Consider the following 25946-nt stretch of genomic DNA (forward strand, 5'->3'; position numbering starts at 1 on the left):
GTGATCACTTTTTGTAACTAGCTCTTTCGTACATCTTGCCCTAGGTGAGGTGCTGATTTGAATGCGCGCATCTTTTTGGGCAATGTCTGTGGCTGTGGTCTGGAGCACACCTCTCAAAGAAAGACTAGGGGCCCTGCCTCATCGCGCATCTTCTGCTTTGAGGTGAAAGCATACACTCTACCTGGAAGCCATAAAAAGGACGGCAGCCCTTACACTTCTACATGGTTGTCTTGAAGTTTAGGATAATTACTGTGATTCATTCCCCTTAAATGTTTATGGTGAAATTTAAATTTAAAGTTGATTGGACATTTGCACTGAACCAACTGTCCTTAGGTGTAGATATAGGCTGTACCCTTCAGCTTATCCAGGCACAGATTCCATACCTCTCATGCAGCAGTGTGCTGCATGAAAACAATTGCAGTGTTGTGCAAAGGGCACCAGATTTCCAGGAGTCAGAAGCCATGATGTCACTGGCAGTACTCGTGATATACCTGCTGGTGTATTTGACACTCACTTTGTCTTGTTTATGCACTTTGGAGCAGATTTACTAAGCCTTTCTGTTACCATTGCAACATGTTAGGCAACGCAGGACAACGCACAGCCTTATTTGTGATTTACAAGGCCTCAAATGGCCTTATGCGGGAGGCCTTCCGTAGCGTTGTAAAGAAATGGCAACCTAGCAGCTTGTGCTGCATTGTGTTGCACTTCTTAGTGGTAGGCGTTTCATGGGTGGAGCGTGGGTGTCCCCACGTATCCACCCATGGATGTCGAACAATTTCTGATTTATTCAGGTTTGGAAAGCTGGAATTGCTTGAAATAAGTATTCCTACCACGAGGGGCGTAACAAGAAGAAATATGCTTATTTCTCCTCGTTACTTCCTCTTTCTATGAATGTTGTATTTTGCTTCACACATAGAAAGAGGAAAATGCTTCCTTTTATTGTTTTTGTACAGGAGGGTATCCTTTCCTGCACAAAAACAATCCAATCTCCTGCACCATTGCACTGTGATGCAGGGCGCATGCCTTGGCACTAGGGAGACACAAGTGTGCCTGCGCAGGGAGAGAGCTGAAGAGTAAATATGTCGTGTTTCAGCTCTCTACCGTTCACTCAACGCAGCACAGCAACTTTGCTGCTGCCCTGCTTTCAGTGAACTTTTGATAAATATGCTCTTATGTCTATCACGAGAATACCCATTTTTGTGTCGTCTGACACTTGTTGACCTCGAATAAATCTGGTTTGGCCCGGGAGTATTAGGCACGGCATTTTATCACTAGGACTGTGCTAGGTTTTTATATGTGGAGACTCCAAAGTCGTATAGATACTATTAGTAAAATACCTTTGTGAATAGCAAACAATCGTAAACTTACACAAAAGTGTACGTTAACCTTTGTGAATCATGCCCTTTGTAAATATTTTTGTATCTGTATTTTGTAGTGCGATAGCCTCTTATGGTCCACACCCCATTAGATCTATGTCTGCCTTTAATATATGATTGGTATCCTTGCCTTCCTCATTGAGGGGGTTACTACCCTAATGTGAACAAAGCTATTGAATTAATCTAACAATAAACTGACTAAGAATTGCAGTAGATTTTTAGAAGATGGGGACTAACGCCATCCAGGCTTGTCACCTTCTGTACTTCAAATCTTTTTATAACTTTCACAAATTTTCTATTTTATTACCAGGCTGTCTAGTCATCCTTTTGTGCCTCAGTCAACTTCTCTTTGCCTACTGTCTGTATGACTTTGTAAGTTCCACATATTGAATCTTTACAGTATAATTGCTTGTGTCGCAGGCTATATTTATAATTTTTTCACACACTGCAGCAAGACACCTTGCAGCACTGTGTAAAAGGGAGAGGTCAGGAATGCACCATATCTATCAACATACGATGAATACCTGCTCTCTCCTTACACTGGTGAACTTATGGGTGCCTAGCACCAACACAGTCAATCTTGCACCATGGTGCAAAGGGTGCCTGCGTTGCAGGTAGGATTACTTTGGTGCAGGAAAGGATTCTTTCCAGCACAAAAACAATTCTTTGAAGCTTTTTCCTCTTTCTACGTGTGCTGCAGAATGTAGCACATGTAGAAAGAGGAAAAAACGTGGAGAAATAAAGATATTTCTCCTTGTTACTCCTCCCCTGGGAGGGCGTAGTATTTTGACACATTCCCAGGTCTACCACTCATTGTAAATCAAGAAATGGGTGGATGCGTAGAAACGCTCATGCTCCATTCATGGAACACCTCCCTGGGGCAGAGTAACGCAAGGCAGCGTCCAGACTTACCAAGCCATGCAAGGTGGCCTTGCATGGCTTGGTAAATCTCATTCTAGATTTTGCATCCCCTCTGTCCCATTGGATGGCGCGAGAGTGATCCAAAACCTTTGATAAATCTGGCCCATAGTTTGGAATGCCTTTAACTTATTCTGGGGCATATTTACAAGGGCCATTTCTCCGCTCTTTTGGCTTTTAAAGCCAAAAAAGCGGAGATAAAAATATCGCCCTATTTACAAGAGGGTGATAACATGCATTAGCGCATGTTAGCACCCTTTTACCCGACGCCTCCCTTTGCATCTCTAATGAGATGCAAAGTGGGCGTCACTGGGCAGTACAACCTTGTAAATATAGCTGATGTACACATCGAGATATTTACAAGGCTGCCCACGCATTTTAGCAGACGTTACTTTTTGGAGAAAACAGCTGTTTTCTCTAAAAACTAAGGGGCATATTATCAAGAAACGGCGTTATAATTATCGTCGCTTTAGCGGCAGAAAAACTGCCACTAAAGGGGCGATAATGGGCTTGATAATATGCCCTTGAGAATTCCAATAGAAGTCCATGTTCTGGTGTCAACATGGGCTTCTATTGGAATTCTCCAGGGCATATTATCAAGGCCATTATCGCCGCTTTAGTAGCAGTTTTCTGCCGCTAAAGCGGCGGTAATTTTAACGCTGTGCTTGATAATATGCCCCAAACGTCTGCTAAAATGCAGACTTAGCTATACTCACCATTGGGGGTGGATTATGCTGATACGACCACAGGGTCGTATCAGCAAGGTTATCGCCGTTTTCCATGGAACATCGCTGGAAAACCAGCGATGTTCCATGGAAAACATCGCTATCGCTGGGAAATTATCGCCATTGCGCTATGCGTTGTTAATACAACGCTAGCATGGCGATAGTTTCCTGCGATAGCCAGCGATAACATTTTTCTCGCTAAGAGCGGCCAGCGATAATTATCGCTGCCGCTTCTTAATATGCCCCTCGGTTCCTAATGATTCACAATACGTTTTCCGTCTTGATCCCGGTTACATAAGTCAGAGCTTTCTTTTGTTTTGTAGCTAACAGCTGTCAGCTTTATTGCCTTTCTTAAAGATTTTTTGATTGACCTTTGCTGTTACATAAGTCAGAGCTTATTTTTTCAAAGGTTTTCTAACTGACAGCTGGCGACTTTATTGCCCGCTAGGGAGTATTCCATTTGATTAAGTTCCAGTATCTATAGCTGGCCTCTAACAGCTATGATTTTTTGCCAAACTTTTTGTGAGAATGTTTGTGTTGCTTTTTCGAGTAGTTCTTACTGTTAATCAGTTGGAGTTACCTCCTTGATCTTTTTTTTTTTTTAAACAGATTTTTTTTGTCAAAACATTACATATGATGCAGAGCTCTGGGACCCAGAGGCTTCTGCCGCATCGATATACATCAATTGAATTTGACCATTTAAACAAATTTTCAGGAGAAGATGAAAAGCAATACAAATAAAATCAGACCTCTAAAACTGTAACCTCCCCTACCCAACCCCAGCGCACTGTCGTCTATTCCAGAGCAACACATTACATCAATAACTGTCATTGTACAATTGTAAGATTTCATCATCTACTAGGCAGCTGACCTGCCGATTATCTGCAGGAAAGGACATAAAAATAATCAGAAAAGAAAGGAGAATAACAATGAAAAGTGTGGAGGTCATACTGGGTCTCGGCTCCGATCCCCCTGTGGCGGCTCAAGCTCCAGACCTCGATAGTCTGCCCAGCGCTAACAGATCTTAAAGTGCTTTCGGGGGCACCCCTTGGCCACAAAGATTGGGGTCTATAGACCCATACAGAAGTCCAGACCATTTTTCCGCTGCCTTCCAAACCCTAGCGATATCCCTTTTCGCCAGGGTTATTCCCAGAAGCATAAGATGGCGCTTGTAAATGTTGCCCTCGATCACTTCCATAACATGTAGGAGGACCAGCTTCTGTGAGTTAAGAAGGTCCCACCCCAACACTTCAGAGAGACAGGCCAGCACCCCCCTCCAGAATCTCGCTGATATAGAGCAATGCCAGACAGTATGCAACAGGGTTCTGTCCTCGTGTTTGCATCGGAGACACATCAGGGAGGCCACCAAACCCGCCCTCCAAAGCCTAACCCTGGTATAATATACCCGGTGTAGGTACTTGAATTGGATAAGTCCTAGGCTCATCGCGATGGCCGCTCCTCGCGGAGATGCCAAGGCCTCCGTCCAGTCTTCCTCCTCCATCTGACCCACGTCGCCCTCCCAAGTCTCCCTCAGATGCTGTAGTGATGGGGAGCAATGAGTGACCTGGGACTGATACATTTTAGAGATCTTGTGGTCGTGAAGGTCCCCCATAAATACCTTGGTCTCCACCGGACTGAACTCCGTCAGCGACTCCAATCCCTCCAAGCTAGGGAAAATAGCATGTCAGAACTGCAAATACTTAAAAGATTGGGTTTTTGGTATCTGAAAGTCTTTCTGGATATCCTGGAAGGATTTCAAAACCAGTCCCCGCATGACATGGGTACCCAGTCGTGGAATCCAGACAGAACCGCCAAGTGTGGCAGGCGGCCGTTATGCCAAAGAGGGGTCTCCTGGGTCAGTCTGTTCCACCAACCCATCCTCCGTAACACCTGCCTCCAGATCTGAAAGACAGTCCGCATGGCAGACGGTAGGGAGCGTCTCAATGGGGCAGAGTAGAGAATTGTATGTAGGGTATGGTCTCCCATGCACCGTTGCTCGACAGCGTATGCCGGGTCCGTCCTGTCCCCATACCACCACTTGTTCAGGACGAGCATGTGCGAGGCCATATAATAAGACAAAATGTCTGAAGTCGCCAATCCCCCACAGTACGTAGACTGAAAGCAAGTCCGTAGCGCCACCTTTGCCGTTCCACCATCCCAGAGAAACTGACACAGTGCTGCATAAACCTGGCGGAACCACCTAGGGGGAATCGGGTGTGGATGATTCAGTAGTTGATACAGTAGGCGCGGGAGCGAAACCATCTTAAAAATGGCCGACCGGCCATAACTACTTGATCTTTTTTTAATTTAGACATCGGTGCGATATAAGTTCTTCTAAAAGACTACTGGCTTGGAGCAATCCACTCTGTTACTGAGTTTTATACATTTCATGATTTGTGCTAATATGGTTAATGAGGTCACTATCTTTTAGTAGGCAGCCAATAAAATGCTATCTAGTTCCTCTCAGATTGTAACCTATTCCTCACTTGGGTAGCTACCAGGGCATGATCTGATATTGCCATTGTAGGAAGATGGCTCTTTATATAGTATACCAAAAAGAGGTACACCGTGCAAAGTGTCCAGGTATTTCCTTACTAGCGGACAATCCCAAGGTGATCCTTTATACAGTTGTCTGGTCGAACAGCCTTAGGCGTATCAGAGAGGAGTGTTAGACATCTGCAAATTCACACATTTGTCCATAAATGATGCACGCAACTCAATAAGGAGATTCCCACAAATTTATAAAAATAACACGTATCTTTATATAAGTTTAGGTACCAGAATCAATACCATCAGGTAAGTACGTTTTTCAAGAGAAATATGTTTGCATTTAAAAAGTCGCGCCTCCTAGTGACGGATGTATAGTACCGACCTACAGAAGTCGAGGTTCAGCATCCACTATTGATTATATTTTCATAACTGCTTCCCTAGAAAGCTATGTGCTAAGGGCCGAAGTAATCCCAACATTACAGGGAGACCATAATCCTATTAATACCATTCTAAGTTTCACACACCGCCCAACGTATGATCATACGCACGGGGCAAGTGATCTAACAATGACAACTGATAAACTTAGACTTGTGTGGTGTGGTATTGCTAATAATGCATTATTTGAAAGAATGATAAAATGTTATCCTGATCTGATTAACACCTGCCTGACATTTAGAGAACGCAACGCAGAGGTAGTTGGTGCCTTCTCAGAGCTTTGTATTGGCATTAAAAAATTAATGTCTAAGCCAAATAAGAGTATTAATTCTGACCCAGGCTGGTTTAATGCAGCTAACAGAGCATTAAGGAAGGCACTTGTAAGTAAACCTGGAGTTAGCTCTCTTGTGTCGTCACTTAGGAGGTGCTATAAAAGAGCTACCATATGCAGGAAGGAGGAGCTTATTAATGACCACTGGGCTAACCTTGTTCGGGCAAATGTATTAAAAAATGGAAAGGACTTTTGGAAGGCTGTTAAAGGTATGAAGTCTGTGGGAAATACAGCCTCACCAATTAGTTGTAACATTTCTAGTGAGTCTTGGGAGGCACACTTTAGCTAGATTTATGCTGCCCCGGACCCTTGTGAATCTAATAAGGAGTACGCATACACCACCGAGATTCAGATTGAATTATTTGAAGTTGAGGAGGCCATCGCTCAGAGCATGGGGGGCAAAGCTCCCGGGCCAGATGGTCTTCCTATCGACCTTATTAAAAGTTATCCCGATTTTTGGGCACCACTACTTGTAAATGTTTTTAATAATTTGACAAATTCATCTATTCCTGAAACCTGGTCTTACAGTACTATAGTTCCAATTTTTAAGAAGGGGGACCGGTCAAACCTGAGCTGCAATAGGCCGATCTCACTGATTGAAAATACTCTGAAAATTTTGGGGAGGGTATTATTTAAAAGGATCAAGTCATGGGCTGAGGACTGTCAGGTTTTACATCCAAGCCAGTTGGGGTTTAGAAGTAAGGTTGGCACTGTGGAACAATGCCTTAACCTGATTATCAGTAAATACAATATAGCTAAGAAAACACCTGTGTATCTGGCATTTATGGATCTTACGTCGGCCTTTGACTTTGTAAATAGATCTCGGCTGTGGTCGACTCTTTTCAATTTTAGGTTAGACGACTCATTAGTCTCCTTTCTGGCATATTTGCACAGAGATCTAAAAGCCAGGGTGCGTATTAGTAGGGACAGCGAGATCTCTAAAGCTATTGAAGTTGGTAGGGGGGTCAGGCAGGGTTGTGTCTTGGCCCCCTCTTATTCATTTTGTATATCAATGATCTAACCAAATCCCTGGTGACCTTAAGTCAAGATATCCCAATTATTAACGGAAACAAAATCCCTGCATTCAGGGGCGGCTGGTGACATTTGAAAGTGGTGAGGCGTAAAATGATTGGTATACTTCACCGTTGCGAGCGAGCGTAGTGAGCGAGCCCGAACCTATATAAGGATTGTTCGGGGGGGTTCTCCCCCCGAGAAAATTTTGAAAAAAGAGAAGAGAAATGGTGCATTTCCAAGCAAATTTGAGAAAGCAGGAAGGTTAATAAAGCAATTGTGAAAGTGCAGTTATAACATTAATAAAGAGATGTCTTATAACATAGGTAGCTGCTTATTCAGTACGAATTATACTGTTCATTCTCATTAGCTTAAGCTACAAATAGTAATTATTGGGCATAAAATAGAACTTAAGATTTCTGCCAGCACATTTCTAAAGGCTACTAACAGAAATTGTTAGATCTTTTTCTAAGCCCTTTTCATTGATGCTATCATTTCATGATTTTGAAATGCAGGCTCGATGAATATACAGTGTAGAAATGATGACTTGCTAAAAATATCCTGATGAGAACATGGCGTTTCTATGGTTTTGTCTTCATCACCAACAACATAGTATAGTGGATTTGACAATTAAAGCAAACACTTAATTTGAAAAATAGACTTTTACCATTGTTGTAATGTCTTGAACATCTTAAAAGTGTATATAGCAACTGTATCAAGAGGTTTAGTATATATTAGATGTTTGTGGATCTTTGTAGTATGTTGTTTCGAACAGTGATTCATGCATCAAAGAATACACCGGAAAGCTCGGCGCGTGCCCGCTTTTATACTGTGTTCCTTTGCCATCTGTCTTCATCTGAGATACACGTGCGGCGAGAAAGGATGCTTTTGTGGATCCAAGAACAGGCTTCTTGCAGTCATTCCTTGTTCCATTTATTTCTCAGATTTTCTTTAACTCACTTGCATCACAGAGTCCCACTTTGCTCTTCTGAAATGTTGGCATGTACGAAAACGTGCATTTGCGTTTCAAATGTCCGATCCTGCAGCAGCATGCACTTCCAAAGCACACACATGAGTAACCCGATTCAAGGCCCCATTCTCCCACTTTTCTTTTTAAAACCTCCCACTTTGCTCTTCTGAAATGTTGGCATGTACTAAAACGTGCATTTGTGTTTCAAATGTCCGATCCTGCAGCAGCACACTTACAAAGCCCACACATGACAGTAACCCGATTCAAGGCCCCTTTCTCCCGCTTTTCTTTTTAAAATCTCCCACTTTGCTCTTCTGAAATGTTGGCATGTACAAAAACGTGCATTTGCGTTTCAAATGTCCGATCCTGCAGCAGCACACTTACAAAGCCCACACATGACAGTAACCCGATTCAAGGTACCATTCTCCCGCTTTTTTTTTTAAAATCTCCCACTTTGCTCTTCTGAAATGTTGGCATGTACGAAAACGTGCATTTGCGTTTCAAATGTCCGATCCTGCAGCAGCACACTTACAAAGCCCACACATGACAGTAACAGTAACCCGATTCAAGGCCCCATTCTCCCGCTTTTCTTTTTAAAATCTCCCACTTTGCTCTTCTGAAATGTTGGCATGTACGAAAACGTGCATTTGCGTTTCAAATGTCCGATCCTGCAGCAGCACACTTACAAAGCCCACACATGACAGTCACAGTAACCCGATTCAAGGCCCCATTCTCCCGATTTTTTTTTTTTACATCTCCCACAGTAGTAAGTTCACGGGATGCATATATTATTCAGTGTATTAGCAGCAGTGTAGATGCATGTCCCGTCCGCACCACCTAGAATCTCAACAGAATCGAATCTAATCATTTACCTTTCTCGACAAACATCACGGTCACGATGGCATTGGCAGTCACGTCAGTCACGAGTCCTCGACGACACGAGTCACACGACGGGTCCGACTCCGGGAGAGCTGACACACACTGTACACCGCCGCCACGAGGTGTGTATGCAGACAGTGTGGCACCGCGTCCGTGATGACGCGACGGATTGCAGAGAGTGCGCTGCGCACCTCATGGCCAATCACTGTCACTGTGTTCAGACATAAGCCACAGTGATTGGCCATAGTTGCGCGGCACCCAATGCAGTTTCGTTGTAGGCTGCCGCGCGGGGTGAGGTCTGAGACTGTCGACTCGGGCGGCACTGGGGTGACTGGGTGTAAAGGTGCTTTTCAGTGTCGGTGCCCAATGTTATCCCATGGGGCATGTTATATGGGCCCTTAGGGACATTGTTGACATTGCTAAGTTAGCATGAGCTTCGCTGCTATGATGCTGCTTTTGCGCACGTTACTACATGACTTTGTTTTTGCAAGACTCTGTTTGTGCCTTTCACATGAGAACGGGCTGCTTTCGTGTTCTCTGCCTTTCCTGGAGTTTAGTCTGATTACGATGTGCAAGGTCAATCAACAATGCCCCTTGTTATTCTGTTCTGGTCAGTCCCTTGCACCTAGACATAACATGCTACACACAGCTGCAGTACTGAAGACTTGTGCTTTGATTTTACGTTGTTGCATGTTGTATTAACACACTTGGAGAAAGCTGTTCCATGGAGAAAAGCTCTGCTGTTCCTATGATGTAAACCTTACATTCAGGCTTTAAGGTATGGGGTCTGCTGTCAAAGCCCAGAGATCGTTCTTTATTTAAAATAAACTTCTTCTAGCCAAGGGGAGGGTGATTAGGCCTAAAAGCCCTTATTTCCACAGCCTTTATAAAATGACTTCTCCCTTTATATTCTATGGAATTGTAAGATGCTAACTGTGCTGAGTTTATGCATTTTGCTGCTAGTAGTGGCACGTATACTGTATTGTAGAGCACGATAGTTAAAATAAACATTTTGAACAATTTCAGTGACTCTGCCTATTTCTCATTGTGGACAAGTACGAGTGAGTGGGCGAAAGAGTACGTCTTGCTCCCGTGATTCCTGAGAGAGTCGGGAATGTTGTGTTCTGGGTTGTCTAATCATTTGTAGCTCCGTGATATTTGGAGGAGAACGAATGAGACACTATAGCTAGTCGGTTTGGGATTTTGGGTACTGATGTGGTAGGTTGGTACACCCCTGTTCACTGAGATCCTGTTTTCCTGCGCATAGTTCTGTGCAGAATCCCTGCAACAGGCAAGAACATGCACTGCATTCAGGCACTTCACAGCAACTTATGGGACAAATCTCCTGGACTTAAGGTAAGTATGGGGCAAGGTCCAAGCAGCACCAACAGGTCACCTTGGACGAACTGTACTGGGACAGCCGGGTGCAGAGGTGCTCTCTAGCTTCGGGGGCCCAATGTTACCCATATGAGGATTGGTTCGTTCAGAAATAGGCTGTAAACTCATCGGTCTGAACCACAAGGGGAGTTCCCGTCTCACGATGCTTGGGGACACTCCTCTCCACAGACTAGGGATGACGGTTCTAGAGGTGTCTTCAGGTGCCGGATTTTTATCACTGAGAGCACCTGCAGTAGAGGGGGCCTCCAAACAAAGGCTGATGGCGGCGTTAGAGAGTTCACGTGGGGCAAAACCAAAGAGACACAGACTTTTGCAGTTGCGGATTCTCTCAGTCTTCTTTGGGGTACCTGCAGGATGCAGGGAAGCAGCTCAGCCGCTCCACAGGAGTTTCTGAGTCTTGGCAGAAGTGCTAGCAGTCCTGCCAAGCCTTTGGAGGCACAGCAGCTCGACTTTGGTGCAATCGTCGGGAACAGCAGACAGGCCGGCAGGGTTGACGCCAAGAAAGTTGCTTCTTTCACAGTTCTTGCTTTTCGCAGCTCTTCAGTCCTTCTTCTTTTGTTCGGCTGGATCTGTTTTTCTGGTGCCAGGGTTCCCCTAAATACTGAATTTAGGGTTGTTAGGGGAGTTTGGGGCAGTAGCCAATAGGTTACCTACCCTTGGGGTCACTATGCCCGCTTATATGATCAATTCCCGGGGGAGGTGGTCATAACCCTGTTTCAGAATTCAAGATATTGCCATCACATATATGGCTAACTTAGAAAAAGTTCATCCACTTCAGGTAGCCCAGGGTGGACACTCCTGCCTTGCCTCACTAATTTTCCTGCCTTTCCAGGTGCCATGGAGCTCTAGACAGAGGGGGTCATTTTTCTCTCTTGTGAGAGAAGACAGATTCACATGCCAAAGGCAGTGGGCCTCTTTTAAGCTACCCGGCCTTGGAATGCTAAACAACAGATCATCATGTGGGCAGGGGTGCCAGGCGCCCCCTGCTTGAGCAGGGTTGGTTTATGGCCCCCGGACAGCAAAGGCCCTCACTCCTTGGGGTTCAGAAATTCGTCTCTGGTGGCAGGCTGGTTAGACCAGTCAGGCTGCACCCCAGTGGCTGATAAGTTTAGAGATGACCTCTGAGTGCGTGTACTACTAAATCTGACACTGGCATCAGTGTGGGTTTATTAATACGAGATGTTTGATACCAAACATCCCTATTTTCAGTGAAGCCATCATGTAGCTGGGAAACTCGTTTTCACCAGTGTCCAGCACATGCTTTTAAAATGGTTTGCCTGATCACTCGTACGAGCAGGAATGGAACTGACCAGTATGGAGCATATCTGCTCCTGCAGTTAGGTCCTCACATGTACTATAGTGCACCCTGCCGTGAGACAGTCAGGCCTGCTGTAGGGGTGACTTACTTATACTGCATGTAGCATTGGCAGGCTTGGCACACAGACTGTGCACCAGCTAATTTTTTCACTTTTGTCTGCGCCCAGACACACATCCTGAAGTGGCAATTTGCATGAGCTTAGTGAGGGGTCCCTTAGGGTGATAGTTTGTGCCGCCACTCGAGGGTATACCTTTTAGTACCTCAGACTCTGGGTATCAGGTGTTCCGTTTACTAGGGACTTACAGAGGGTACTAAAGGTATCGCCGATTGGAGAAACAATAGCACAGTTTTGGGAAATATATCTGGCAATGGGGACCTGGTTAGCAGGAAGCCAGTACACTTCCAGCCGAAATCACATCAAATACCAGGTGTAGGAAAGTGCCTCTGTTGGACATGGTTGTCCACCACCTTTTGCCTGGAAAATAATGTAGTTTTAACGGAAAGTGCACAGGGTCCCTGCCAACCAGGTCCCCTGTGCCAGATCTCAATCCCTAAACTGTACCTTTTGTTTCCACAATTGGCACCCCTTTAGCTCACATATAAGTCCCTCGTAAAAGGTATAGGATGCTAGCTCTGCATATACTATTCCAAAATGAGGTATAGTGTGCACAGAGTCCAGTGGAACCCCAAAGGTAGGCAGAGGTAAAAGCAGATAGCACCTTACTCTCTATTTGTGAGCAGTAAGGCTTTATCAGAGGGTGGTGTTAAGAATTTGTTGTACACACTCAGGCAGCAAATGATGTCACACACTCAAAGACTGAACTCAGACCAATGTGTTTGTATAAAAATATTATTTGGTTATACTTATTTTCTAGAACCAAGCAAGCCTGGCACAGGTAAGTATAAATGGTACTTTTCAAGGCAGGTTGAACAATACAATCAAGCTGTATGAACGTTTCTTTGTTACAGGTTTGTGAATACTTTCAATACAGTGGAAGTTACTGTTATATTACTGTTCATTACTTTTCAGATTACTTTAAGGATTACTTTTTCTACTCAGGGGCCGATTCCAATCCGGGTCGGAAGGGCACCGAACGCGATCCGGCCTGAAAAACAACGAGCCGAACGCGTGTTTTCCGCCCGACTTGTACAGCTGTACGAGCGAGCAAGTACGATGCGGAAGCTAACCGTGGCATGCAATGGATGCGATTTACGACCGAGCCAGTACGATGCACGTGTCGGACAGCCTGTGCTAGCCGGAGTGTCCAGCTCGCAAAACGTCCGGGTCGTTGCCTTTGGGGGTCCGCGTCGGACCCCCTGTCACCCGCAGCCCTACGACTCAGACACAGGGGGAGACCCAAGGGTCCCCCCAACACTAGCATGTATGGTGCGGATGGCACCAACGCGTACCCACTGTAGGGGGTGCCCTTGCACGAGACGTACCCATTCAGTCAATGGGAGCGCATGTACGCGTCGTACGACTGGCTTCCATTGACTTCTTTGGGACTGCAGGACTCCGGCTCGGTCGGTAAACACTCCGGATCCGGCTCGGTTGGAATGCTTTCCGACCCAGATCGGAATCGGCACCTAAGTGTGATATGCCTAAATACCACACTGGGACATTTCCTAGAGAAAAGGTAAGTAAAGCAGTTTTTAGATATTTGCAGTTTTTCAAGTTCTCATACAAAACCAACTCCACACTTAAAACAATTTTCACAAGAAAGCAGTCAAGGCAGTCCTATGGGAGGGAATGAGGATATCAGTTGCAAGGTAAGTACTTAGGTTTGGGAGTTGGTTTTCTCGGGTTAGAACCTGGGTTCCCCCTGGGTCAAGGATGCACTCTCAAAGCACCCTCAGCAGCACTAGGGTGGCCGGATGCAGAGTGCTAAGGCCCAATGTTATCCAATATGGGATAGGGGCCTCCGGTTAGTGGCTGCTCACGAGCAGGCCACAAGGTTATGGGAGCAAAGCTAATGGTGCTAGGCTCAGGGTAAAGGGGGATCAGAGCTAGCACCCAAAGTACACCCGCAGCGGCGCTGGTGCGGCTGGGTGCAGGGTGCTGTTTTGGCGTCGGGAGCCGTGTTGTTTTCAATGGGGATTCTCTGGTTGTAACAAACACTGCAGGCTAGGGACGGTGATCTTATGGAGGTGACCACTGGTTGGAGAGGTAAGTTGGGATGCCTAGGGATGATGGGACACCATCGGTTGGGCCACCCAAGGCGGGGGGATGTTGGGTGCAGGAGTGTCTTTGGGTGTCGGGTTTTCTTACCAGCTCCGGTCACGGTCAGGGGGATCCTTCAGAAAGGGGCTTCAGGCATCAATTGGAGATTCGAGGCACGGTCAAAGATTACCAGATCTCAGGTCAGGACCGTTGGGGAGACCTCGTCCTGGTGTTGGACTACTCGAACTCGGGCCGTCGGCGTCGGGTGCAGACTTACGCATTTGGATAGAGCCAGAGTCTGGTGTTGAGGAAATCTGGTGCTCACGGGAGGCAACGTCTTGGTTTTAGAAGGCAGGGCAGGTCCTTCAGGTTCTTGAGGGCTGCTGGCTGCAGGACACACCGGGATTTAGCTGGAGCAGGTTCGAGGTGTGGACAGGTCGGTATATAAAATATATACTAACATACATAAAACAATATTAAACACTTCAATATTTTTAGAATAGATATTACTTACCTTAAGTCGATATTCTTGACCACGATATTCTTGCTGTCGATATTTCTGATCCACGATATTAATGACTCGATATTTGTGCAACTCAATATTTTGTACTAGATATTCTGTATCTGCACCGTTACAGGTAGGTAAAGGTCAGGACCAATGGGTCCCTTCCTTGGGGTGGGTACACCCCCTATTATGACATCCATCAGTGGGAGGGGGGCATATGCCTCTCTCTGGTTGACTGGGTCCCCCCATCTGCAAGATGGCTGGGACTGAGAGTTGTGCTTCACCTCGCCTATCCCACCTGAGGGGTGGGGTTGGCAAAGGTAGGCACACCTCCTTTCCTCACTTGGTTTTCCTGCTGATTCTCCCACCCAAAGTGGGGTCAGAACCGGTGGGGGCCAGTTGCTAGAAGCAGCAAATGGCTGGGGTAGCTCACAAAGGTGGCAAGCCTTTGAAACTTACCCTTCGTGGACCATGCCCGTCCTGTGGAAAGAGGCATGGCACCTCATCCCAGGATGTGCATTCTTCCAGACCCCCAAGAGCAGCAGGCTTTCGACCCAGGGGTCCAGAAACATGTCTGGTAGTGGCTGCTGGCATGCAGCCACTCAGCCAGGACACTAGAGTTAGGTTGTTTTTCAGGGGCATCTCTAAGATACCTTCTGAGTGCATTTTTCATTAAATCCCACACTGTCATCAGTGTGGGTTTAATGTGCTGAGAAGTTTAATAACAAACTTCGCAGTTTTAAGTAAAGCCATTATGGTGATGTGGAGTTTGTAATGAGAAACTTCCAGTACCATATACTCTTAATGGCATTACTGAACTTACAATGTCTACGAATTGGCTTAGACACTGTAGAGGTACAGGGCTCATGCACCTGTACCCTCAACACAGGTATAGTGCACCCAGCTAAAGAGGTGGCTGACCTATGCCAGGGCAGTGTGTTGTAGGCCTGGCACACAGGGATGTGTTAATTAAGGTGTATCGTGCACTCCTGAAGTTTATTTAATGTACTATGAAGTTAAGTTGATGCGCATGCTAAACTGGTAGGTATGTGTCTACCATACATAGGGCAAATTGTTTAGTAACAGCTAGGAACAACTAATTTCCTAGACCCAGTCAGCATAGCTTAAAGGAATATATCACAATAATAATCAAACTGATTTACAATTCCAGCATAGAGGAGGCCAACCAAATCAAGAATACAGGCTACAAGGCAACTGAGGGGCAGCTATCGAGACGGCAAAAGAAAAAACTTTGGAAAGCTCAAAAAACAAACAAACGGAAAGGTGGGATGCTAGCCATGCAAAAAAAGCATGAAATAACACACATTTCAACCCAACACGGCAATCAGGTTGATATTGATAATGTCAATAATGTCAGCAATAAAGAGGGTCTCATGATCTATCCTATCTTTCAAATGAGAAACAGCTCCTCATCCAAAGCATTCAAGGGAGAACAACTGCCAGGAAATCTATGGGAATTCATGCCCATCAATACAGCATATGGAAGGCCCACATAAGGAAAAAGCATCATCTTGTAATACACAAACTTCCTTAAATCCACAAGCAAAAACATATGCTGAAACAGTGATTACTAACTTTGGTAATCCAACGAATGGACCAGAAACCGGCACTCTTAGAGTAGGGTCATTGAGAGGGGAACAAAGGTATAGGCTAGATACCAGCAACAACACGACTTCTCACTCAAAATATTTGAAGGTCAGTGAAAAGTCACTAGGAGATAAAATCGAGCTAATACCATCAGCAACCGAGAAGGAAGCCGGCACAGTGACAATCCACCAACTCCAAACGGAAAGCTATTGCAAATCTCAAAACAAAGCAAGCGCTTCCCCCACACAAATAACAAAGACAACACAAGGAAGGAAGAGCTCTTCACCTGGCCAAAGGAGCGAGAGACATGAGCAGTCTCGTCACTTTAGTATTAACCTAGAAAAGGCCACAAATGCAGCGCCCGGCCGAAATAATAGCCAATTCAAGCCCGCAGCACACATACATCAAGGGACAAGTCATGAGGGCATGGAAAATGCCCTAGCTCTAAATCCTCAGGCAGATGGGGAGTTCATGCTGATCTTCACCCCTGAATTTGAGACTAGGGGCCCAGGTGATATCCTAAATCGTGCAAACATCCTGTATCTTTTGACAAGCATACCCTCACTGGCCTACCTAACATCTGCCCAACTTGAAGCGATATACTTTAAAAAATACCCTTGGATAGGGAATAAGGAATCGACCCTAACAAAGTGGCTCAATAAGTGATACATTCAGAACATATTGGCAGAAAAAGATACTCTTGAGGATTGGGGCATCCGAATTGACAGCTGCCCAACTGAAAAATACCCACAAGTGCTTCTTCAGAGGTCACAAAACCTAGTAGCGCCTCGCACTCAGTGCAGCACATTAAGGGGTACCAAGACAAGTTCAAGCCAACCATTCAACAACGACATTAAAGTTGAGCTACATAAAGGCTCTACCATCAGACTCTGCAAGGAGGTGAGCATCGCCCAGGCCAACACACAGGAAGATTGGGCATGGCTTTCCGTTGCATTGCATTCCAAGGATAGGGGAAACTCCTAGTACAAGGGACACACCAACCTTGCAGCACATTAAGGGGTACCAAGACAAGTTCAAGCCAACCATTCAACAACGACATTAAAGTTGAGCTACATAAAGGCTCTACCATCAGACTCTGCAAGGAGGTGAGCATCGCCCAGGCCAACACACAGGAAGATTGGGCATGGCTTTCCGTTGCATTGCATTCCAAGGATAGGGGAAACTCCTAGTACAAGGGACACAGCAACCTTGCATGGTTTACATAAATGCAGCCCCGCAGGGAGGCTTAATATAGACAACCATAGAGGTACTAAAATGGAGACACTAAACACTAAGTTTAGGTTAATTAGTTGGAACGTGGCAGGGTTCAAGTCGATCATGACCAATAATGAAGCCATGAAATTACTGATGTCTGGAGACATTTTATGCTTGCAGGAAACTTGGATGGAAACAGCCAACTACATTAAAGGCTACCAGGCCTTCCACACAATGGCAAGCAAAAAAACATCTTTGGAAGACCTAGTGGAGGGATCTCGATATTTGCAAAATTAAATCTGCAATTACAATTCGAGGATTGGCCCACAGATGCACCAGATGTTCAGATTATAACAATAATTGGGCTTAGAGTAGAGGGTACTCCGCTCAAACTTGGAGTAATAAACCTATATGTCAACCCCAAAAAAAAGGATAAAAACATAAACATCAGAAGGATCATCAGGATAGTTAGAGCTTACCTTTATGAGAACCCTGGACACGAATGTATCATTACTGGGGATTTTAACATCAGGGACTTGTGTGCCCCGGAACAAAATCACGAGGACAGCAGTCGCAAGCTTATGGAAGCCTGCATTAACTAATTTAACCTGGGATCCGCGAACAACACTGGCCACCTCACAACAACTCCACAACCTACATTTAACAACATCTCCACACTTGACTATATTTTCTTGAGTAAGAATTTGTTGAGGAGATGCGTAGAGTATAAGGAGCTATCCACTTCTGGTAGCGATCATCAACCAATCTCTGCTTTGGTCAACATTAGCAGCATGAGGCATGAGGAATATCTAGCTGTAGGCAATATGCTCAGTCTAGATAATGAAACAGCCTCAATTAAACGTATTAAATGGGGGCCTATAAGTTGGACAAAGTACAAGAAATGGAAGCACAACACTTGCATAAATGGCCCACAGACCAATTGGGCAGATATCATGAGTTCGCTATTCAACGCATTAACTCCAGGAAAGCAATTTACTCAGAATAATAAACACATACAAACGGGGAAATTTAATTACACAGACAATCAAATCTTCACACAGAGCAAAAAGAGCTGCCGACTAGCAGAATTAAAGTATAAGAAGGAACAGTCTATCCACACGGAAAGTCAACTGAAGACAGCAAAAAAAATCACAAAAAAATAGTTTGGCAACTAAAACAATCCAGCATAGAGGAAAAATGGAGAATCATGTATACATTGCTAGCACCCAACAATAGCAAGGAATTTTGGAGCTACATTATTGGCCTATATGGTGGCAATCACACTCATAATGCCGTGTCCGCCAACACATGGGCTGTTCATGCCACCAACCTATACGTCGACCAGAAAACATCTATGGAATGCATTGTTAAAGATGAAGATCAACAACATGAGGAGAGCAACGCGGGGGATCTACATCAAACAGAAAGAGAAATATTAACCATCCTCCAGGGCATCAGGAAGGATGGGGCGCCAGGGCCCAATGGGCTGCCTCGGAATATCTTTAAGGAAGATCGCGAATTCTGGGCACCCCACATTCAAACTTTATTCAATCATTGCTACAATTCTTCTGTTGTCCCGGACTCATGGAAAGGCTCCATTCTACATCCCATTTACAAAAAAGGAGATGCATCAGAACCTGGGACTTATAGATTAATTGCAATACTGGATGTGGAAGGAAAGGCATTCGCAAAAAGGCTCTTGAAAGAACTAGAGACATGGATCACGAAAAAACAAGTAATTTCGCATTATCAGACTGGCTTTCGGCCGAACTCGTCGACCATGGATAATACCATTGCTCTTTCATATCTGGCGACGAAGGCAACTGAACCCGTCTCCCCACCACTATATGCATGCTTTGTGGACTATAGCGCAGCCTTTGATGGAGTCGATCGAAGCATTCTGTGGGCAAAATTGGCTAAGTGGGGCATACCACGGAAATTGCTCGCTGCTATTTTATCACTCTATACCGGCACGTGGGAGCGAGTAAAGCTCACTAGCACATGCGCAACTGCCAGGATCTTCACAAACCGGGGATTAAAACAGGGCTGCGTGATCGCCCCCACCCTGTTTAACTTATACACTGCTGAACTGGGAGACGCATTGCTAAAAAACAACATCTTTCCCCCAAAATTGGGCCACCTTAGTTTGCCAATCATGCAGTATGCAGACGATCTTGTCCTGTTGGACTATACAAGAATTTGCATGAAAAGGGCACTAGAGACGCTACACAACTACAATACGGAAAACAAGCTTGTAGCCAATGCATCCAAGACCAAAGTGCTGATATTTGGTCACAAGCCAAAAAAACAAACACTGGCTTGGCAGCTGGGTCCTCTAAAGATAAGCACGACCAACAAGTCTTTTAACTTGTACTTTTGTTGTTTCTTTTGTAAAAGATTTTAAATAATCATACAATAAAGGTCTATTCATTCATTCTTAATTCCACGATTTTTTTTCTTTTTTACTGATGCTTAATTTCTTCAAAATGTCATGACTAATACAGAGACCACTCCTGTATTTCAAAAGAACAGTGTTTTCAATCACAAAACAGACAACAACCCAGACAAAAGTGAGGGTATTCCTTGGCTTGACTAGGTACTACAGGAGGTTTATAAAGGGATACAGGTCCATTGTGACACCCCTCACAGGACTTAACTCCAAGAAGATGCCCAAAAAAGTAAACTGGACAGTTGGCTGTCAAAAGGCTTTTGACACCCTGAAAGGGCAATGTGCTCAGCACGAATTCTCAAAGCTCCAGACTATACCAAGCAGTTCATAGTGCAAACTGATGCCTCTAAGCTAGGGATAGAAGCGGTCCTATCCCAAAACAATGCTGAAGGGCAAGACCAACCTGTTGCTTTTATAAACAGCAGGTTACTCCCCAGGGAGCAGCATTGGAGTGCCATTGAGAGGGAGGACTTTGCCGAGGTTTCGTCCTTGAAGAAGCTGAGACCATACTTATTTGGTATTCACTTCCTAGTTCAAACTGACCACAGACCTCTCAAATGGCTAATGCAAATGCCTTGACTTGTGTCTGGGTTGTTAGAGCTACCCAGTCCAGGGTAGCCTGGATCTTGGGCTTTAAGGGTTGCACTTGGCCTCCACCAACAAGGTGGCCCAAGTATACCACTGTTCCCTGCCCTGTCTGGCATTTAGATGCCTTGATAGGTAGGCCTGCAGTTTGCAGAGCTTTTAAAACCTTCCCCAAGTGGATCAGGTGATCCTGCCAGGTGGAACTAAAGACAGCAATACAATCTAGATATGCTGCTCTAAAGGCTTCCAATCCAGCAGGGATTTGATTCTCCAACCTTTGGAAGGTGGCAGGGGCATTTAATAAACCAAAAGGCATAACAGTAAACTGATAATACTCAACAAGTGTGGAGAAAGCTGTCTTTTCTTTTGCTCCTGGTGCCATGCCAATCTACCAGTAACTTGCAGTTAAGTCAAACGTACTTAGAAACGTGGCTGCACCCACTTTATCTATCAATTCATCATCTCTTGGGATGAGCATCTGTCTTGGTGACAGAGTTGAGCCCTCTATAGTCCACACAGCACCTCATTTCTCTCTTTGCACCCTGTGGATGAGGTTTGGGGACTAGAACCACTGGACTGGCCCAGGGGCTCACAGAGGGTTCAATAACCCCTTGCTCCAGCATCTTGCTTTCTTTGATTTGATAAGACTGTCAATAGATTTTGTTCTTGACAGGTACACTGTCTCCAGTGTCCACATTGAGTATACCAGTTTGTCTGACCAGGGGTCAAGGAAAAGAGCTTAGCATACTGCTGCACGACATGCTTGCAGTACGCCTGCTGTTGGGCGGAGAGGGTGTCTGAATAGACAACTTCATCCATTGACCCATCTTTGGGTCTGTAAGAGAGGAGGTCAGGGAGCGGTTCACTCTCTGTCTCCTGAGCCTCATCAGTCACCATCAGCATAGTGATATCAGCCCTGTCATGGAAAAGAAAAGCTTAAGGGGGTTCTCATGGATCACCCTTTTGGGGGTCATGCTTGTCCCCAGGTCCACCAAGTAGGTGATCTCACTTTTCTTTTCTAAGATGGGGCAAGGGCCACTCCATTTGTCCTGGAGAGCCCTTGGTGCCACAGGCTCCAAAACCCATACCTTTTGCCCTAATTGGAATTCCACCAGTGCAGCATTTTGGTCATACCAGTGCTTCTGGAGCTCCCGGCTGGCCTCAATATTTTTGGAAGCTTTTTCCATGTACTCTGCCGTTCTGGACCTTAGGCCTAGTACATAGTCCGCAATATCTTGTTTGGGTTGTTTACAAGACAGAGTGGTCCCCTAACAGGATGGCCAAACAGAAGATCAAAGGGGGGAAATCCTACTCCCTTCTGAAGCACCTCTCTGTAGGTGAAAAGCAAGCATGGTTGGAGGACACTCCATCTCCTTTTGAACTTTTCAGGGAGCCCCATAATCATGCCCTTCAATGTCTTGTTAAATCTTTCAACAAGACCATTGGTTTGTGGGTGATAGGGTGTAGTAAACGTGTACTGCACTCCACACTCTTTCCACATATGTTTTAGGTAAGCAGACATTAAGTTTGACCCTCTGTATGAAACCACCTCCTTAGGAAACCCTACCCTGGTGAATACACCAATGAAGGCCTTGGCTACTGCAGGAGCTGTAGTAGTCCTAAGGGGAATTCCCTCTGGATACCTAGTGGGATGATCCACTACCACTAGTATCAATTTGTTTCCTGGTGTTGTGGGAGGTTCAAGTGGAACCACTATGTCCACACCTACCCTTTCAAAAGGAACCCCAACCACTAGTAGTGGAATTAAGGAGGCATTTGATTGTGTCCACCTGTTTTGCCACTGGTTTGACAGGTGATGCAGGGGATGACTAACTCCTTTACCTTCTGAGACATCTGGGGCCAGTAAAAGTGGCTAACTAGCCTTTTCCCAAGATTTGGTTTTGCCTAGATGTCCAGCTAGGGGGATGTCATGAGCCAAAGTGAGTAAGACCTCCCTGTACTTCTGAGGCACTACCACTCCCCTAGTGGCTCCAGAGTCGGGGTCTCTGGCCTCAGTGTACAGTAGTCTCTTCTCCCAATAGGCTCTGTGGGTACCACTGACATCTCCCTTTTCCTGTGCAGAAGATTGCTGCCTCAGGCTCTAAAGAGTTGGACAGGTCTGCTGTCCAAGGCACAGCTCTTCCCTAGTGGGTCCCCCTGAGCCTAAGAGCTCAACCTGGTAAGGGTCGAGTTCTATGGGCTCAGTTTCCTCTGGGGCTTCCAAGTCCTCTCCCTGAGGAGAGGGGTCCTGGGTTTTTGGCTGTGCAGAAACTGTTTTCCCAGTCTTCTTACCTTTCCTCTTGGAAAGTTGGGCCACTCTTTCAGGCTTCAACACTTCTTTTTCACCTTTCGTTCAGCTCTGAGCTCTAGTCTTGACACACACAATCTCAGGAATGTCCAGCATTGCTGCGTGGGTTTTTAATTTCACCTCAGCCCATGCTGAGGTCTTCAGGTCATTTCCAAGCAGACAGACAGCTGGAAGCTTTGGAGAGATCACTACCTGTTTCAGGCCAGTAACCCACCCTCCCCCCAGTCTAATGTCACCATAGCCATGGCATGGTTAGTAGTAACACTGTCAGCGTTGGTGATGGGGTACGTTTTTCCAATCCGGTATTGCTCTGGGGAAACCAGTGTGTCTCTCACCATAGTGAAGCTGGCACCTGTATGCCTCAGGGCCTCAAGTCTAGACCCATTGATCCAGGGGTATTGCAAATACTTCTTTAAGTTGGGTGGCCACACAGCTAAAGTGGCAAATTCAACTTCACCCTCAGTGACTAGAACTGCTTCAGTGTGAACCCTGATTTGCTCTGGCCACCCTGCCGATCCCATCTGGAGACTGACTACACCAGTAGTAGTTGTAGGAAGACTAGGGGGCTTCTTGCGAGGACAAGTAGCATCTCCATTTAAGTGTCCCAACTTCTTAAAGTTGAAACACCAGGCCTTTAGGGGAATCAAGGTTCTGCCCTTTGCATCTATTACTGGACTGGGAAGAGTTTTGGGACCCACCCCCCTGAGCAGGTTTTTTGGGCCCTTTTGAAGACTCTGGCTTTTTATCTTTGGGGTTTTCATCCCTTTTCCCCTGGGGAGGTTTTGCAACCCCTTTCATTTGGTCAATCCCAGTGACTGTTATTGTTACCCTAGTCTTGACCCAGTGACATGCCTTCTTTCCCAATTCTTGTGGAGAAATTAGATCTAGGTCTATTAAATGGTAATGTAACTTTTCATTAGTGCAATTACTCAAAATATGTTCGTTCATAAACAAATTGTAAAGTCCATTGAAATCATGCACATTATTTCCAGTTTACCATCCACCTAGTGTCTTAACTGAGTTGTCAGCAAAGTAAATCCAGGAATGATTGTGTGTTTTGTGAGCCCCCCTGAATCTAATTCTATATTCCTCAGTTGTGAGTCCAAAGCCCTCAATTAGAATATTCCTCATGAGGTCAGAAGACCAAGCATATGCCCCTGTTAGGGTCAGGAGTCTGTCCTTGCAGTTACGAGTGAACAGTTCCCAAACTAGTTCCCCCCAGTGTGACTTCTTCACATTTCTCATTTCACAGGCCCTCTCAAAGGCTGTGGACCATTTTGTGATATCATCACCCTCTTCAAATTTAGGGACAATCTCTTTGGGGATTTTAGGATCATAAGATTGTTCTTTATCCTTATTATTTAAGCTGCTGCCACCATTGATGGGAGCTAAGCTCATCTCTGCTCTCTCTTTCTCTAGAGCCAGGAGTCTGGTCTCCAGAGCCAATCTTTTTGTCAACCTTACTAAATGGTTGGTCTCCTCATTGAGGCTGTCCTCAATGTCCTCAGAAGCACCTGACCCACCTGTGTGGGCTCTAGGTACTGAAAGGTGTATTCTTGGAGTCAGGGCCACTGGGGACATTTTCTCCCTGAGATAGCTTCACCATTCTCAGAGGGATGGTCTTTAGCATACCCTGCCAATGGCTCCTGGAGCTTTTACTTGGAGGGATGGGACCCCATGTTAAAATGTTTTAGTTTACATAGAGACCGTAACTCCCTGAATTCTAAGTGGAGATAAGGAGTGAGGTTGAGCTCCTCAACTCTATCCTCTATCTCATTAGTTATATTTTCACTAACAGCTGGGTTCTTGTTAAGAGTCATTGTAAAAGAAGAAACTTCTAACCCCTCTTACCCCTAACTAAAGTGACCTTTTATTTTTCTAAAATTCTAAAGGGACTTAACCAAGGCCCTAACAAGACTTTTAGCAATTTGGAAAAACGTTTCAAATTTAAAAATCAGAATTCTAAAGACAATTTAGGAGTTCTGTTGTGTGATCAGGTGTTGACCAAGTCGGTCCAACAAATGCAAAGTTGTATATCCCACCGCTAATCCACCAATGTAGGAAACTGGTCCTGTATGTACTATACCAAAATGAGGTAGAATGTGCACAGAGTTCAGTGGAACCCCAAAGGTAAGCAGAGATAAAAGTAGATAGCACTTTATTCTCTATTTGTGGTAGTGTGGGCAAGCAGTAAGGCTTTATCAGAGGATAGTGTTAAGCATTTGTTGTACACACTCAGGCAGCAAATGATGTCATACACTCGAAGACTGAGCTCAGACCAATTTGTTTGTATAAAAATATTATTTAATTATATTTATTTTCTAGAGCCAAGCAAGCCTGGCACAGATAAGGGTAAATGGTACTTTTCAAGGCCGGTTGAACAAAACATGCAAGCTGAATGCAAATGTCTTTGTTGCAGGTTTGTAAATACTTGTGATACAGTGAAAATTACTGTTAGATTACTTTTGATTACTTTTCAGATTACTTTATGCATTACTTTTTCTACTCAGTTCGATATGCCTAGATATCGCACTGGGACATTTCCTAGAGAAAATGTAAGGAAAGCAGTTTTTAGAAATTAGCAGTTTTTCAAGTTCTCATACAAAACCCACTCCACACTTAGAACATTTTTCACAAGAAAGCAGTCAATGCAGTCCAATGGGAGGAAATGAGGTTATCGGTTTCAAGGTAAGTACTTGGCCATCTTCCATCCGAATGGAAGGCTGCCGAGGTAATTCCCATTCGGAAGAAACCTAATGCCCCTCAAGATGATTTGTCCAACTATAGTCCTATCTCCCTTTTACCTTATCTGGGAAAAACTTCTGGAAAACACATCAACAAGCATCTTTCAGAGTACACTGAAGCAACAGGTTGCTCTGACCCCTCTCAGTCCAGGTTTCGACCCAAGTTTAGTATGGAGTCAGCAATGATTGCAGTTACTGACAACCTCAGGCACGCACTGGACAATGGACAAACAGCCTTACTAGTGCTGCTGGATCTGGCATCTGCATTTGACACAATATCTCACTCTATCCTGTTAAAAAGATTAAGAAACGTGGGAGTCCACGGCCTTGCATTCCAGTGGCTGTCAAGCTTCCTAACTCACCGCACCCAAACCATCAACCTTGGTTCCTTCCGCTCACAAACAACTGAGCTGACGAAAGGTGTGCCTCAGGGATCCTGCCTCAGTCCCTCTCTATTTAATATTTATGTGGCTCCCTTAGAGTATTTACTAAGGGAATTACGCTTCATCCCAATTTCATA

The 25946-nt window shown here is 45.1% G+C and overlaps 1 protein-coding gene across 5 annotated transcripts in view; it reads left to right on the forward strand.

The window, feature by feature from the left end:
• The window catches only part of IL31RA (interleukin 31 receptor A), a 1058288-nt gene that overhangs the window by 834336 nt on the left and 198006 nt on the right, over positions 1-25946 (forward strand). The gene's annotated exons all lie outside the window — the stretch shown is intronic.

Source organism: Triturus cristatus, chromosome 2_1 (genome assembly GCF_964204655.1).
Source record: "Triturus cristatus chromosome 2_1, aTriCri1.1, whole genome shotgun sequence".
In the NCBI taxonomy this organism is placed as follows: Eukaryota; Metazoa; Chordata; class Amphibia; order Caudata; family Salamandridae; genus Triturus; species Triturus cristatus.